Source organism: Mesocricetus auratus, unplaced genomic scaffold (assembly GCF_017639785.1).
Source record: "Mesocricetus auratus isolate SY011 unplaced genomic scaffold, BCM_Maur_2.0 Super-Scaffold_100707, whole genome shotgun sequence".
Lineage (NCBI taxonomy): Eukaryota > Metazoa > Chordata > Mammalia > Rodentia > Cricetidae > Mesocricetus > Mesocricetus auratus.
This window is the reverse complement of record NW_024429269.1, coordinates 7,161,180-7,177,669: the sequence shown is the minus strand read 5'-3', so window position 1 is coordinate 7,177,669 and position 16,490 is coordinate 7,161,180. Positions and strand designations below refer to the sequence as shown.

Below are 16,490 nucleotides of genomic sequence, written 5' to 3'. Positions count from 1 at the left end.
TCCTCCTCTCTTCCTTCTCTTGCTCCTCAATATTACCTCCCCAGATTTCTCCTCCTATTTATTCTCTTTGCCTGCCAGCCCTGTGATGGGGGATGTTCGTCTGTATATATGATTCTCTTATTGGTTGATGGATAATACACTGATTGGCCAGTAGCCAGGTAGGAAGCATAGGCAGGGCTACCAGATGAGGAGAATTCCGGGGAGAGGAAGGCAGAGAGAAGCCAACAGGGAGATGCCATGTAGCTGCTGAAAGAGTAACATGCTGGAGCATTCTCAAGTAAGCCAAAACAACATGGAAACACACAGTTTAATAGAAATGGGTTAATAATTAAGAGAGAGCTAACCAGTAAGAAGTGGGGCTGTAGTCTTATACTAGTTATAAACTGTTTGACTGTTGACTCTGTGTGTTTATTTGGGACTGAAGGGCAGTGGGACTAGAGGAACAAAAATTCCATCTACAGCCCCACCTGTCCTTTCTCCTGCCTTGCTATTGGACCTTCAGATCTTTATTAGACCAATCAGATGTTTTAGAGAGGTAAAGTAACAAGTTTCACAGAGCTAAACAAATGCACATAAACAAATGCAACACAATTTTGGAGCACTACACAAATATTCCACAACATAAATGAAGGTTACACATCTTAAAATAATATTCCTCAAAACAGCTTCTCATTGACACTGTCTTCCCAAGAGATTCTAGGTTGTGTCAAATTGATTGAAGTCAATCATCACAGAGACCATTGTGGAAGAAAACATTCTCAAGAGGCAGGGGCACACAATGGAAAGAGACCATTGTGTCAGGAGGATTGGTACAAGTTGAAGATGATCTAGACTATACAGCAATGTCCTGGCTAATGCTTTTCCAGTTTCTTTGATTTGTTTCTTTTTAGGAAAAGTCTCATGACCTTGAGCTTCTGGGCTTCCTACCTCCGCGTTTAAGTGCTAAGATCACTATTCTTACAACCACGGCTGGTTCATGGAGGGCTGAGGAACAAACTCAGGGATTTTTGTTCATGCTAAGCAAAATCTCTACCATGTAAGCTACCGCACCAGTTCAGAATTGAGATTCTATCTGGAATTGAAGTATCAATAAAAATTAGAGTGATTACTAGATTACTAATGCATATATTTTATATTTATCATGCTATGTTGGAGGAGGTTGGGAGATGAGGTTTAGGGTAACAGCACAATTCAGTACTATCAGGGAAGATAAAGTAAGAATATACATGTAATAAATGAAGAGACTCCTTGGGATGTTGATGACATAAGAGATATTAGGAAAACTAAAAGAGAGAGAAGACTTCAATTTCAGAAGAGAAAATAGTGCACTCCTGAAATTTCAAAGCTTCATGACTGACCCTGAAGGAGTTATATTCTGACAGTTATGATGTGAATATGCAACTTTGTGTTGTTCACAGGAGACAGATGTTAGAACCCTATTAAGTGCCTTTGAGGGCAGCAATTCTTATTTCTGGATGGCAGTCAGGATCTCAGGCAAAGCATGGAGGGTAACCATGAAAATGAAATTTACACATAGCAGCAGGTTAAGGAGGAAATTGATCAGAACAGTTCCTGAACAAATGAGCATCTTAACCACTTGCTGCCTCCTCCTCTGGCCGCTCATGTCCTCTCCTCTCTGAGCTGACTTAGCTCTCCCTTTCATGTTTAACTCTAACCTTTAAAAGACCCTTTAAGAAATATTCATTTCTCTTTTATGCCCATGAGTATCCTGTCTGTGTGACTATGTGTGTACTATATGCATATGGAGGCCAGAAGAGTGTGTCAGATCCCCAGGAATCAGAGTCACAGACGGTTGTGCCTTGGACATCTTGAATGTGGGTCCTCTGCAAGAGCAGCCAGTGCTCCTAACCAGTGAGTTGTCTTCTCTCCAGCCCCACCTTTAAAAGAACTTTTATCACAGCAGACATAATCAATTCAGTTCATGGTCATTTTCACCCAGCAGCCATTGTCTCCTTCTAAGAAGTGCAAGGATTCCCACGCAGCCTACTGTGACTAACAGTGTCCCACTTATGCCACCTCCCAAGTGCCCCTCACCCCATCCCCTTAACAGTCTTCAAAATTTTTTCTCAAAGGGTCTTTTACACTGAACTTGGGTGCTATAGGAATCATGACCACGTAAGTGTGGTGCCTCAAAGATGGTGGTGACACAAGGATGCTCCAGCATGGGGAAAGAGATGGGTGGCAATGGGAACTGAGGGGAGGTGACAGAGTGGCTTCAGACTGTGCTGTCTGCAATCCTGCAAGCCTGCATCACCACTCCATAAACTCCGTGTATTTTCATCACCTCTCTCACTTCCTTCCAAACTTTCCCCTCTTTCCTAGCAGATTCTGACATAAAACAAAGACCACCTGAGACATCCAACCTCATGGACCTAACAACTATTGGATTCTTAGACAATCTGTCAACAGACGTCATTGTTGGAGTAGATAGACCACAGCCTGTACACCACTGTAATAAATCGTGTGTGTGTGTGTGTGAGAGAGAGAGGGGGAGAGAGAGAGAGAGAGAGAGAGAGAGAGAGAGAGAGAGAGAGAGAGAGAGAGGGAGGGAGAGGGAGAGGGAGAGGGAGAATGAGAACCCTGACTAATACGGCATGCTATGGTATATAATAAACAAGGCAAAGGCAGCATGTGAGACAGGCGGGCAATGTGAGCAGAGATGAGACCTCAAATAACAATAACAAAAGAGCTGTCACAGGCATGAAGAGTGATGTGATAGACTCATCTACAGACAGGGCATGGCTGAAGGAAGGAGTGCTGACCTTGAGTACATGTCTATAGAAATCTCCAAACTGACTGAGAGAGAGGGGATAGAAAGACCAGAAATAGACCACATGAACCCAGTATGCAGGACTTTTACAAAGGAGCAAAGCAACACAAGGGAGCTAAGTTTAATTCTCAGCAAATCACACTGGGACAACTGAATATCTGCAAAGCAGGAAAAAAAAGAATTTAGTCACAGACTTTATATTCTTCACAAAATTAACTCAAAATAGACCATAAATATAACTGTAATATGCAAAGCTATAAAATTCCTGGAAGGTAACATGGCAGAAAATCCAGACAGCCTCTGGTTTGATTGTGAACTTTTAGACATAACATCAAAGGCACATAAGCAGGACATCATTAAAACATACATTTCTGTCTCCACAAAGGTGGATGAAAGGATGAAAAATAATGAGCCATTTGTAGAAAACATCTGCAGATTGTTGATAGGAGTGTGCAACATGCAACTTTGAATACTCAACGATGAGAAACAGACACACACTGAAAACTGGGACAAAGATTGTAGCAAAAATAAGCAAAGTATACAGAAAGCATGGGGAAGGATACACTACATCACATCTTAATGCAAATAAGAGACGCTGTGTTAGGAGGCAACACTGTCTGCAACACATTAGGAAGGACAGAGTGGGAACGTGGACAGCACCAAATGCCAACCAGGATGCTCAGCGGTGGGAGCATTCACTCATGGAGTGCAAATGGCAAATAGTGCAGCCACCGTGGAGGATGGTTTACCAGATTCCTATAACATTAAACGTTGTCTCACACAATACAACCTAGCAACCATGCTCCTTAGCATGTACCTTGGAGAGTTGAAAACTTACATCTGCATCAAAACCTACACATGAATATTTATTCAAGACAGCTTTATTCATAATCAACAAAACTTGGACGCAATCAATATTCATTCTATGTCTGAGTATTCACACTGTGGTATACACAGACAATGGAATATTACTCAGCACTGAAAAGGCAGGAGCTATGAAACTATAGTACTTATTTTCTTATGACTGTGACAAAAAAAATCTGACAGACAGCACCCAAAGGAGTAAAATTTCTTGTAGCTTACAGTTTGAGGGTATACAGTTCGTTCTATTCAGGGAGGCATGCTGACAGATGGGAAAAGCTTAAGGTGGCAGGAGCTTGCTCACTTCTGGACAGATCAGGAAACAAAGAAAATAGGTATTCCAGTGCTCAACTGGATTTCTCATTTTCCTTACTTATCCCATGGGACCCCAGTCCACGGGATGTCAACTCTCATATTCAGGGCAGGTCTCCTTCCCTCAGTTCTCACCATCTGGAAGCATCCTTACAGACACACCCAGTAAGGAGACTCGCTAACAACTTAGTACATTTTAGATCCTGTCAGGTTGACACTGAAGATTATTCAGCAGAGAAGAGGCAGGCATAGAGGACCATAGTGCACATTGCTAAGTGAAACAAGCCGCTCTGAAGAGGCTTGTGGTATGGAATTCCAGTTCTGGCATTCTGATCAAGCAAAACTTCACTGGGGGCAGAGAGGAGGGCTCAGGGAGCCCAGAAGACTGCTAGGGCTGTAAAACCGTTGGTTGTGTTATACAGGTCACTTTGTGTTTTTCAAAGCCCACAGCATGCACAGCAGAAGGGAAGATCTCCAGTGTGCGCTGTGGGCTGTGGGTGATGTGAAACCCAGGTTCATGGACTGAGATGCGGGTGGGGCTCTGGTGAAGACGTTGGCAATGCGGAAGGCTCTGCGTGTCTAAAGAAGGGGTGTGCAGAACAGCTCTGCGTCTTCTGGCCAGCTGTGTTATGAACCCCAAACTGCTCTAAAATGTAGTCTTGAGGAAAGAAGTGGACAAGCAAGGGTGATGCAGGCAGGAGGCGCCAGTGCAGGGGCAGGGATGCTCACCACCAAACAGATTGCAGCACAGAGAGGGAGCAGCTGGAGAGGGGCAGAGGGAGCTGCAAGCTGAGTCGCGAAGAATGCTGGAGTCACCCTCAGAGACGCACCAAAGCCTGCCTGCAGTCCCACCAGACATTCTGCTGTTTCTCCTTAATCAATCCTTGTTCTTTAAGTCTTCTAGTTGTTCTAAGGGTCAGCCAGGGTCATCAGCCACCTCTGTGAAACATTGCTGTCCATGGGAAAGAGCAGGCTTTATCCCTGAGACCCCCTGAGGTGACAAAGCAAAGGGACTGCCTCTGTCAGGGAAAACTGTCACCTCTCCTCAGACTCCCTGTCCTCAAGAGTGGCTCCTGCCATCAGCTATTTTTAGGTTTACGCCGGGAAGAATATGTTATGGTGTGACTGTGGTTTTCTCCACGACCCAACTCTTTGCATTTGCCTGCATTCGCCTGCATTCGCCTCTTTCCTAGCCGTGTCCCTTCCTGTCTGACGGGTGTTTCCTGCTGCAGGCAGCGTCCTGTGGACAGATGGACTCTCCGTGTGGCTCCCCATCTGCCACCTCCTGGGCGTGCTGCTGTCAGCTCTTGAATCTCATGCTCAGTTCTGTGTCACACACGGCCGTTCAGACTCCACACTGCAGGACGTGCCCTTGCCCTGTGAAGGGCATCGGATGCCACCGTGTGAACCTGTCGCAGGAGCTTCTGCTCTCCTTGGACACAAACTGTGTCCTTGGACAGTGTGTGTCCATTTTAATCTTGTTTTCCCGTTGCTTTTGAATGGTTTCTGGATGTCAGTGTGTAAATAATTTCACATCATTGGTCCTTGCTGGAAGTCTACCATCCATGTTTCATCACAGAGGTTTTCTATTCGGGCCACCGGGTATTTGCCTAAGCAGTTTACCTTCGTCCTGCCTGCTGTTTTCTGGATCCTTCCTCCTGGAGGGATTGGTTATGTTTGTTTGTTTTGTTGTGATTTTGTTTTTGTTTTTTCCGCATAGTTATATACCTAAGGCCGACTAATCTATCAACAACCAAAGTTTCTTTCTCATGATCCCGGTAACTGGAGAAGAAGATATCAACATGGTCAGGTTCTGGGTAGAAAGGTTGGGTCTCCTTGTTTCTTGAGACAGAGCAAAAGGACAAAGTGACTTCATCTGTTCCTTTAATCAGGGCACTCTTATTCAAGAGGGGTCTGTCCTCATGACCTAAGTACCAACTAAAGGCCCAACATCCCAGCTGTACCCCAGGATGAGCAGAGTGAGGTTTCAATGCATGCATTTGGGGGACATAAGCTTTGGCTTCAAGGTTCAGAAACAATAAATTCACCTCAGGGAAAGTTCAAGCACAGCAAGTAATTGAGAGTGAAAATGAAGATGACCATTACATCCTGAACACAGATCTTCAGGACACCAATTCCTCTGGCTTCAGTGACAGACCACAGACTGCTCTCTTGGGGACAATACCATTATCTTCAGTTCCTCTTTATGCCTGGGAGTGTGGCTGAAGGCTTTATCAATTTTGACTTCATTTCAAAAGTATTTATTTATTTATAAATAAATGTATTTATTTAGGTCATTTAACACATACTCTGACAGAATATTGGGACCCCAACCACTTCCTTCCCTTTTGCTTCCCAGCCACCACAAACTGAGCAGCTCCCTGTCACATACAGGGAATGTGGTCTGAAATTCTGAACCAAAATGAACCTTTGCTTACTGTTGTGAAATTGAATAATTGTTTAACTATGTAAAGACGTGTTGCTCTTGTTTCTGTTACGTTTGTTTAACTATGTAAAGATGTGTTCCTGTCTTACCTTGCCTGCCTAAGGCACCTGACTGGTCTAATAAAAAGCTGAAAGGCCAATAGCTAGGCGGTGGAGGGATATTTGGAGCTGGTGAGCAGAGAGAAAAGGGGAGCCAGACAGACAGACACAGAGGAAGCAGGAAGCAGATGGACAGTATGTCGATGAGGTAAATGAGCCTGAGGACAGTACAGAGATAAAGAGAAATGGGTTCATTTAAGTTAAAGGAAAAAAAATCTAGCTAAAAACAGGCCTAAGCTAACGCCAAGTGTTCATAATTGATAATAAGTCTCTGTGTCATGATTTGGGGGCTGGCAGTTCAAGAAAGTCTTCTATGCCTTACTGTAAGTTATCACAAAACTGAGCAACACAGTACACACATTTGTTTTCATGCACAAAGCAATTTAAAGTATTTTATGAAGCTACCTGTAGGTTGTGTGTATGTGAGTAAAATGTGAATGAATTTCACCTCTAGGCTAGGGTCTCATCCTCAAGACATCTCTGTGTGTATGCAAATATTCTGATTGTACCTCCTAAGAAGAACATGAAGCAATCTTGGTCCCGAGACCTGCAGACAAAGGATATTTAACCTGCAACAGTCTTTCTGTTTTCTGTCGTCACCTGTCTAGAAAGGATTTCACCCAATAAGTCTTTTTATGTAGTTCTCCTCTATACACCTAGTCCTGGACTCATTCATAAGTAGGAGGTGCTCCGGGGTCTCAATATCCCATCCAGAGTGTGTCCTCAATAGCCTAGCTGCCTCCCACTAGCACCGACCTCCTGATGGTTTCCACCATCCCCATTGTCCTTATGATCAAACCCTCAACACATGGGTCTTTGGGGAATATTCAAGGTCCAGACTATAGCACAGGGGAGATGTATACAGACAAAATTTTAACCTGGGTCCGAGTGAATCACAATGGGAGGAACAGAGCAGGGAAGATTTGGAATAAATGATGGCATAGTTCATTGTGGATGGACAGGGTATAGATTGGGCTGAACCGCTGTGTTTAGATGGAAGCAGGCAACTTGACACTAAAGCCAGAAGTCTTAAGAGCATGACTATTGCAATACGGGTAATGTTAGTGAAAAGTATAGCCTCCCCTTTTTGGAGTTTTCTGTTTGTTTAATAGGGTCAGGTACTAAAATGTGAGCTGTATCTTGGAAACAGCATAGAGATTGTGTCAAATTGTTATAATAAAGAAACAAATTAAGATTTATTTATTATGTATATAGTGTTCTGCCTGCAGGCCAGAAGAGTGCATCAGATCTCATTATAGGTGGTTGTGAGCCGCCATGTGGGAATTGAACTCAGGACCTCTGGAATAGCAGCCAGTGCTCTTAAATGCTGAGCCATCTTCCTAGCCCTGTAAGGAAAATTTTTACTGTGCTCGGCATTTAGGGTTTAATGTTACTTCCTTAACTCAAGGTTGGTGAAAACCCTTCCTTGTCTATCAAACTTCAGATTCTGATCAGACACTGAATCTGCGTCTTCATGATGCACATGGAAAACACTTCTTTATCTTCCTACCTCCGTCCAGTGAGCAACAGGCAGCCCCTCCACCTCGGACTCACTTTCTACATCTAAAAAAGGCATGTGGACAGTGTGTGACTGTAACCCCAGTGCTCAGGAGGCAGAGGCAGGTGGATCTCTGAGTTTGAGGCCAGCCTGGTCTACAAAACGAGTTCCAGGACAGCCTCCAAAGCTACACAGAGAAACCATGTCTCTAAAAACCAAACCAAGAACAAACAAAAAAAAAATGAAAAAGTAGTTAATTCCTGAAGAACATTTTTCTCGATGGAAACAGTCTTAACAAGTATGCATGCAGAAGGTTCCTCTTAGTCTGGGCTGTTTATTCAACTTAAAGGAGAAAAAAAAATCCACAAATAACCACAATCCAGAGTTTGAAAAATATAGGCTGTTTGATGGGTAGAAAATATAACATTACTCTTTAAATATTCAGTTAAGAATTTTAAATTAAGGAACAGAGGAAAGTGTCCAGCCCATCTTAGTTTGAGACTAAGACTATTTAGTTTATTGAAATCACAAAACCTTTCACCAATCACAAGAAGCACAATTTACAAACTCATGTTTCCACCTGACTTCTAGCTCATGCGAATAAATTGTTTATTCTTTTCAAAGAACCTCTTTGTCCACTTCATTTAACTAATGAAGCAGTAATAAAATTATAAAATGCATCTATGCAAATTACTATGGTTACTAATAGAACAATACAATTGACACATGTGAAATGCAGATTGCATACATCTGTAACTTCCTACTTTTTGAGTTATTATGCAATTTTTTGATGATAAAATTCAAGGATGGCTGGGCATTGGTGGCACACGCCTTTAATCCCAGCACTCTGGAGGCAGAGGCAGGTGGATCTCTGTAAGTTCGAAGCCAGCCTGATCTACAGAGCGAATTCTAGGACAGCCTCCAAAACAATACAGAGAAACCTAGTCTGGAAAAACAAAAAAATCAAGGATGATGTAATATAGCACAGTTTATAAAACATTCACACAGATGATTCTATGAAAATACTATTTTTCCAAAAAAGAATAGCATCTACTTCTTTGTGTTAATTTTAATTTTTATAAATTACATGTGTGGATTAGAATTTTGTGTGCATGTGTGTCATATGCATTTGTATGTGATATGTCTGTGCACCTGTGTATGGGTGTGTGTGTGCACATGAGCCCATGTGTATATGGAAACCAGAGGTTAACCTTAGGTGTTTTTCTCAGTCACTCTCAATCTGATTTTTGAGGCAGGGTTTCTCACGAGCTCATTGATTTGGAAGGACTAGCTGCCCAGTGAGCTATGAATCATCCTTTTTCCACCTCCCCAGGGTTAGGGTTACAGACTTGTGCCAGCTTTGCTTTCAGGGATCTTAGGTTACTGATTTCCTTTCATTATGCTTGACATGCTAACGTTTCTTGACATCTTGTTTGTTATTTAATCGGTGAGTGTGTGTGTGTGTGTGTGTGTGTGTGTGTGTGTGTGTGTTTACAAGGACACCCCTGTCCTGGCAGGTGTGTGGAGGTCAGAGGACAACTTGCAGGAGTAAGTTCTTTCCTTCTACTGTGTGGATCCCAGGGATCAAACACTAGCCATCGGACTGACTGCAAGCATTTTGTCCTTCCACCTGAATGTGAGGCCTTCCTTTCCCTTGATTCAGGTGGGTTAGCAGCACTCATTTGAGACAGTCTGCCCTCACGGGAAGAATGACAGGTGTCTAGGATGCTGTATCCTAACAGAATGGAGGGTGTGGTAAACTTACAAGAGGCTCTGGCACCACTTCCCGTGTATGATGCTGGGGTCCAAAGCCAGGGGTGCAGGTGCAGGTGGATGAAATGATAGAGCCACAGTACCTGGCTTCATGGAGAAGCTGGAGCAATGCGATCCTCACAGCATCTTTCCTTTCAGGGAGTGGGGACACAGGGAGGGAAAGGCATGAAGCTTCACACACACACACACACACACACACACACGAGAAGTTGTCAGGGAATTAATGGATTGTGCATTTACATTGGAGCATTTGGACTCAGGGGGCTTTGTAAAGAGAGAGTCCAGGGGCCAGTGAAAGCGTCTGTAGACAAAGTGCTTGCTGCCTAAGCCTGGCTACTGACAACGGTCAACTGGAGTGGCTGTGAAATTGTCCCTTAACTTCCACACATGCACCAGGGCATGCTTACCCCCCTTCCCCACACGCATGTCACACACACATCATAGTAACTATTTTAGAAGAAACTGAGTCTCACAGGAACCGGGAGGAAGGAACTGAAGTGTGCCTGCACTCACTGGTCGGGAGAGCCTGGCCCAGCAGGCGGATGGGAGAGCTCTGCAGGGCTTTCAGCTGGTTTCAATCACGCTAATGTTTCATTTGGTTTCAGTTCCCAGAGGGGTCGTTCAGGATGGAAACACTCCCCCACTCCACTTGAAACCCCAGCATGTGAGCAGGCATGGCTTCTGCACACTTTCATTTTCACTGCCTTCTCTTTCCTCAGGTCACTGATTCCTGTGAATGAATTATTAATCTTAGAAAATGCGGTCAGCCAGGTATGGTGGCTTCCAAATGAAGTATTAGGTCCAGGTTTTTGGGGGGGGGGGTGTTAGACAGCAGGTCTATAAGTGCCAAGGGGCCTGCGGCCTTAGCAATTAAGAAGTGTTGGGTTTATATTCCTGTTTTTTTCCTGTCTCCTACTTCAGTGGGATATTTCCCTTAAATACAACAAAAAGACATGATCAAACACAAGTTGGAATGCAGTAATTTCGTTTCCTAATTTAGGAGTCAGGTCCAGGAAAGTGACATTTAGAAATAAATCAAACTGGGGTTACTGGAAGAGAAAACATGCTTTGCACATCCCATTCAGCTACAGGGAAATGAACATTTTAGGATACAGCTTTTGTACCCATCTTCAGACTGTTTAGATCTCTATGCCAACATTACCATGTCTATACAGGTCATGTTCTACTAATACAATTTCAGAAAAGCAGCAGAATTATGTTTAATTTCATTTCATTGAACCCACATCCATTTCTCTTACCTACAGTATAGGCCAGCAATCTCAGTGGGACCGCCTGACATGGTTGATGTATAAATGGTGCTCTGGTAAATTAGAAAAATTTCCAAGATAACAAAACACTGCTGATTCAAATGCAAGTGTTTCTATGTATAGTCTACATACATGTGTGAACTGAGTGGTTTTAAATTTTCTTCTAACCATAATTATCTAGATGTTTCTTTTTTTTTTTTTTTTTTTTTTTGGTTTTTCGAGACAGGGTTTCTCTGTAACTTTGGAGGCTGTCCTGGAACTCACTTTGTAGACCAGGCTGGCCTCAAACTCACAGAGATCCGCCTGCCTCTGCCTCCCGAGTGCTGGGATTAAAGGTGTGCGCCACCAACGCCCGGCCTAGATGTTTCTTTAAAAAGAGTGAATGTATTACCCTGTGTTCTCTGAGTGGTATTTTGATGGTTTTGTGGAAGCAAACACAAGAGTTTGCTTGTTACCAAAGGATCCAATTAAAAAGTGGGCTACAGAACTAAATAGAGAATTTTCAATAGAGGAGTATAAAATGTCTGAGAGGCACTTGAGAAAGTGCTCAACATCCTTAGCCATCCGGGAAATGCAAATCAAAACAATTCTGAGATACCATCTCACTCCTGTCAGAATGGCTAAAATCAAAAACACCAATTTATGCTGGAGAGGATGTGATGAAAGGGGAACACTCCTCCATTGCTGGTGGGAGTGTCAACTTGTACAGCCACTTTGGAAATCAGTATGGAGATTCCTCAGAAAAATGGGAATAATCCTACCACAAGATCCAGCAACTCCACTCTTAGGCATATATCCAAAAGATGCCCATTCATACAACAAGGATATCTGTTCCACTATGTTCATAGCAGCAGTATTTTTAATAGCCAGAACTTGGAAGTAACCTAGATGTCCCTCAACCGAAGAGCGGATAGAGAAAATGTGGTACATTTACACAGTGGAGTACTATTCAGCAGAAAAAAAAAACAATGGAATCATGAGATTCGCAGGCAAATGGATGACACTAGAAGAAACCATCCTGAGTGAGGTAACCCAGTCACAAAAAGAGAAACATGGCATGTACTCTCTCATATATGGATTTCAGACCTATATCTAGGAAGTGCCAGCCTACAATCCCACGGCCAGAGTCTGGGAAACAGAACCTTAATTCAGTGGCTGATGGAAGCAGAGGCAGATTCCCACGGCTAAGCACTGAGCTGAACTAAAGAAATCCAGTGACAGAGAGGGAGGACTGATGACCAAAGGGATTAAGACTAGGCTGGTTTAATCCCCAGAAACAGCTGACCTGACAAGGGTTAGCTCTTGAATCCCAGGCTGTTGCCTGGGAATCCAGCATGGGACTGATCAAGACCCCCTGAATCTGGGTGTCAGTGAGGAGGCCTAGGTAATCTATTGAGCCTTGGGTAGTAGATCAATATTTATTCCGGGTATACAAATGGACTTCAGACTCCCATCCAACAATGAGAGATGCACTCTCACCCTGAACTCTTGGGGGAGGGTCTAGGCCCTGCCCTGGATGAAATGGCAGACTATGGACACCCCCATGGAGGGCCTCACCCTCCCTGGGGAAATGAGGGGATATTGGGGGGCATTAGTGGGAGGGCATGGGAGGATGGGAGGGAAACTGAGACAGACCTGGAATTGACATGTGAAGCAACCTAGTTTCTAATTTAAATTTAAATTTAAAAAAAGATTTTAGATGGAGAGAGATCAAACAGAAAAAAAAAAGTTTGCTTGTTTCTCCTAGAATCGACTATGGAGTTCTTTTTTATTTCCACTCCGTGGATTACTGTGACTATCTTTTTCCTGAGGTTAGAGTTCATCTCAGAGATGACAACACTGAGTTGGAATCCTCTCTGCATGTGTAAGTCAGTGCCACACAGGGGTTAGTTAGAATTTGTGTGTAGTGTCTGCTACTCATGGAGTCTGGTGTCTAATTCTCCAACACAGTAAAAGTAAAAGAAGTTTTAAGTCAAGGATGGTGATACCCACAGATGATCCTTTATTGTACAGGATTGTTTTGGCTATCCTGGGTTTTTTATTTTTCCATATGAAATTGAGTATTGTTCTTTCAAGATCTGTGGAGAATTGTGTTAGGATTTTGATGGGGATTGTGTTGAATCTGGAGATTGCTTTTGGAAAGTTTGTCATGTTTTTTTATGTTGATCCTACCTATCCAAGAACATGGGAGATCTTTCCACTTTCTGATAATCTTCTTCGATTTCCTTCTTTAGAGTTCTTGTCATACAGGTCTTTCACTTGTTTGGTTAGAGCTACCCCAAAATACTGTATATTTGTGGCGACCATAAAGGATGGTGTTTGGAGTCCACAAGGATGACCCCAGCTAAGACTCCTAGCAATAGTGGAGAGGGTGCCTGAACTGGCTTTCCCTGTGATCAGATTGATGACTACCCCAACTGTCAACATAGAGCCTTCATGCACTAATTATGGAACCAGATGCAGAGATCCGCAACCAAGTACCAGGCTGATCTCCGGGAATCCAAAGAGACAGAGGAGGGAACACATGAGCAAGGGAGGTCAAGACATGAAGGGGAAGCCTACAGAGACAGCTGAGCCAAGTTCATGAGAACTCGTGAACACTAGACTGACTGCCGTGGAGACACCATGGGACCAAGCTAGGCCCTTCACATGTGGGAGACAGTTGTGTCTGTTTGAGGGCCCCTGATAGTAGGACCAGGATCTATTCCAGGTGCATGGGCTAGCTTGTGGGAGCCCATTCCCTACAGTGGGATGCTGTGCTCAGCTTTAACCCAGGGAGGAGGAGCTTGGTCTTGCCTCAACTTAAGGAGGCAGGCTTTGTTGACTCCCCATGGGAATCCTTACCCTTTGGGAGGAGTAGATGGGAGGTAGGCTGGGGAGAGGCAAGGGGAGGGAGGAGGAAGGGTGGGAGGGAAGACTGTGATTGGAATGCAAAATGAAATTAAAATAAATAAATTTTTAAATAAAAGGAATACAGGGTTCAAGGAATTCAAAATACCTTCTGTTAACTGTGATTTTTCAAAGTCACTCAGCATTCTTACACTTGTGGAGAGCATGTCTCTCAGCCAGTCACACCACTCAGAGCAGTTCTAATGCTGTGACCCTTTAATACAGTTCCTCATGTTGTGGTGACCCCTCCCCCAACCATAAAATGATTTTCATTACTACTTCAAAACTGTAACTTTGTTACTGTTATGAATCAGAATGTAAATATGTAGTTTCTGATGGTCTTAGGTGACCCCCGTAAAGGGTCATTCTACTCCCAAAGGAATCTCAATCCACAGATTGCGAACCATTGACTTAGAAGTACACTGTTGTAAAAACGAAGCTCTCGTGCCTCACATAGCATTTTGTTAAACTCTCCCGTCTCATGGCTTCAGCATGAGTATCTTTCTTTGGAGTAACAGTGTGCAGTGTTGTTGACAGTTTCATTACAACATGTTCAGGAAGAATCATCCACACAGGTCTTCCAGAAACACACTGGTTTATCTCCTCTAGGAGCATCAAGACCGGACACTGAGCCTGCTGCACAGTCCTGACTATGGAATCTACCTTGCAATATCACTTGAGGAGTGGTTATTTCTCTGATAAACTGAGAGCACACTAACCATCAGGATATCTGTCCAATAGGATTTTAAAAGCAGCATCTTCCTATTAGAGCATGCAACTACATAAACACCAAACTTTGGAATTAGCCGAACATGGCTGGGAGAGGATTTTGAGCCTGAGATGACAGTAGCCACCAGCACTCTGGGGAGTTCGGTTTCTTTCCAAGACCCCAAAGCAAACCCCCTGGACCTTTGCACCTAGTGCAGGCTCTCTGCTTACCCACAGTTCCCTGCTGGTTCCTGTGTAAAACCCATGCACAGAGGACAGGTTCGCCCTCATTCTCTCATGCGACACGGTACTCACAAAGAGTTAAGTCTTGTCTCAGAGTGCATGTCAGACAGCAGTCTTTTGGGCAAAGCAAGCCCAACCTAAACTTCACTGCGGGACTGTCCCCAGCCCTCCCAGTTCTCAGCAGAGGAGCAGCCTGTGAAGCACAGAGATGGGGAGGGGAGGCGGGGCCCGAAGTGGTGGGAGGTCTTGGGGAAGGCTAAAGCCAGACTGGGACCCTTACCTTTTAGCCTCCGTTAGGAGGTTGGAGTTAGGAGGTTGGAGAAAGAGGGCTGTTTGTGCTGAGCGGTGGATGGTGGCAGTCCTCTTATATGCTGTTGTGCTTTGGGGTCTGGGGTGCAAACAGCCCCGGATTCCCCTGCTTTCCAGACAGATTCTTTTCTAGTTCCAGGACAACCTGGATGCTGGTTGGTTCCTGCTTGCTCCAGGTGGGGCATTCCCCTACATAGGTGCTCGCACATCCCGTTGATTCTAGGTGCAGTTGCCCCAGAGCCAGGGTGGGGTGGAGAGGAGGGTGTCATTTCACAGCCTGAGAACCCAGCCCGCCTTAAGATTCAGTGGTGTGACCCATCTTTCTTTCCCTAACCTCCAAGATCCTCCAAATCCCTGCACCGCACAAGACACTCCCCCTTTTCCCTCCCCCCTCCCGCCTGTGTCTGGCCTTAGACAACTTCTCTACCTCGCGATTCCCTTCCTTCTCCAGGTCCACCACCTTGCCTCTCTCCATCAACTCTGCGCTCCTTTTTCACGGGCGGGGACTCCAGCGCCCTTGGACCCCTGCACCAGTCGCATTCCCTCGTGGGTTCCCAGGCTGCACACTGACTCTCCTCCCTGGGCCGCCTGGCTCCTCAGTTCCTAGTGTGGGAACATCAGGCGTTCCACTATTTGATTTAGGACCCTGTGATGGCACAACTTGAGGACTTGCAGCGGCCGGGTGCAATGATCTGCTGCACGAACCCTCGGGTTATCTGGCTCTTAAGTAGCCCAGATGCCGGGGTGTCTTCTTTTGCGGTCTCTCCCAAATCGGGCCTCTCCAGAACTCCTTATCCGTCAATACAGTGCAGTTTATGCTCCTTTAGCGAGGTCGGTCTTCAGCCACAGCTGGGTAACTGGCCACCAGGAGACGCCCTTGGGCGTGAGAGGCGACAGTGGCAAAGGCTTGGTTGCTCATCCAGTAGCTGGAAGAAGCTGCTTTATTGTAATTTTCTCACAGCGGGCGGGAAGGGATGCTGTGAGCTGCAATTAGTGGCTGAGTGTGTTATTTACCCAGGACACACACATCAGGGGGCACGACCGGAAAGTATCTTGCTGTTAGCAGTTTACCGTGGCTAGCCTGGGTATAGGAAGATGTTTCCCTGAATGTGCTTCAGATACTGCTCATCCTGAAAGGGAAATGCCGGGGTGAACTTTGCGATTTCAAACAAGGAAAAATGCTGTGTAGAGTAACCAGGTAGCAAAGCTGTTGGAAGGATTTGAAATGTGTTTCTTGTAATAAAGTGGAAACATCTACAGTTTGCAGCCCAAATGTTCACTAGTTTTAGATCAC

At 44.6% G+C, this 16,490-nt stretch overlaps 1 protein-coding gene across 1 annotated transcript in view; it reads right to left on the bottom strand.

Moving 5' to 3' along the window:
• The window catches only part of Sgcg (sarcoglycan gamma), a 59,584-nt gene extending 44,068 nt beyond the window's left edge, over nucleotides 1–15,516 (bottom strand). Inside the window, exon 1 of the mRNA XM_040740471.1 lies at nucleotides 15,168–15,516. The gene's annotated coding sequence lies outside the window, so the exon portion shown is untranslated. The remainder of the gene's footprint in view (nucleotides 1–15,167) is intronic.
• Between the last annotated feature and the right edge of the window lie 974 nt (nucleotides 15,517–16,490).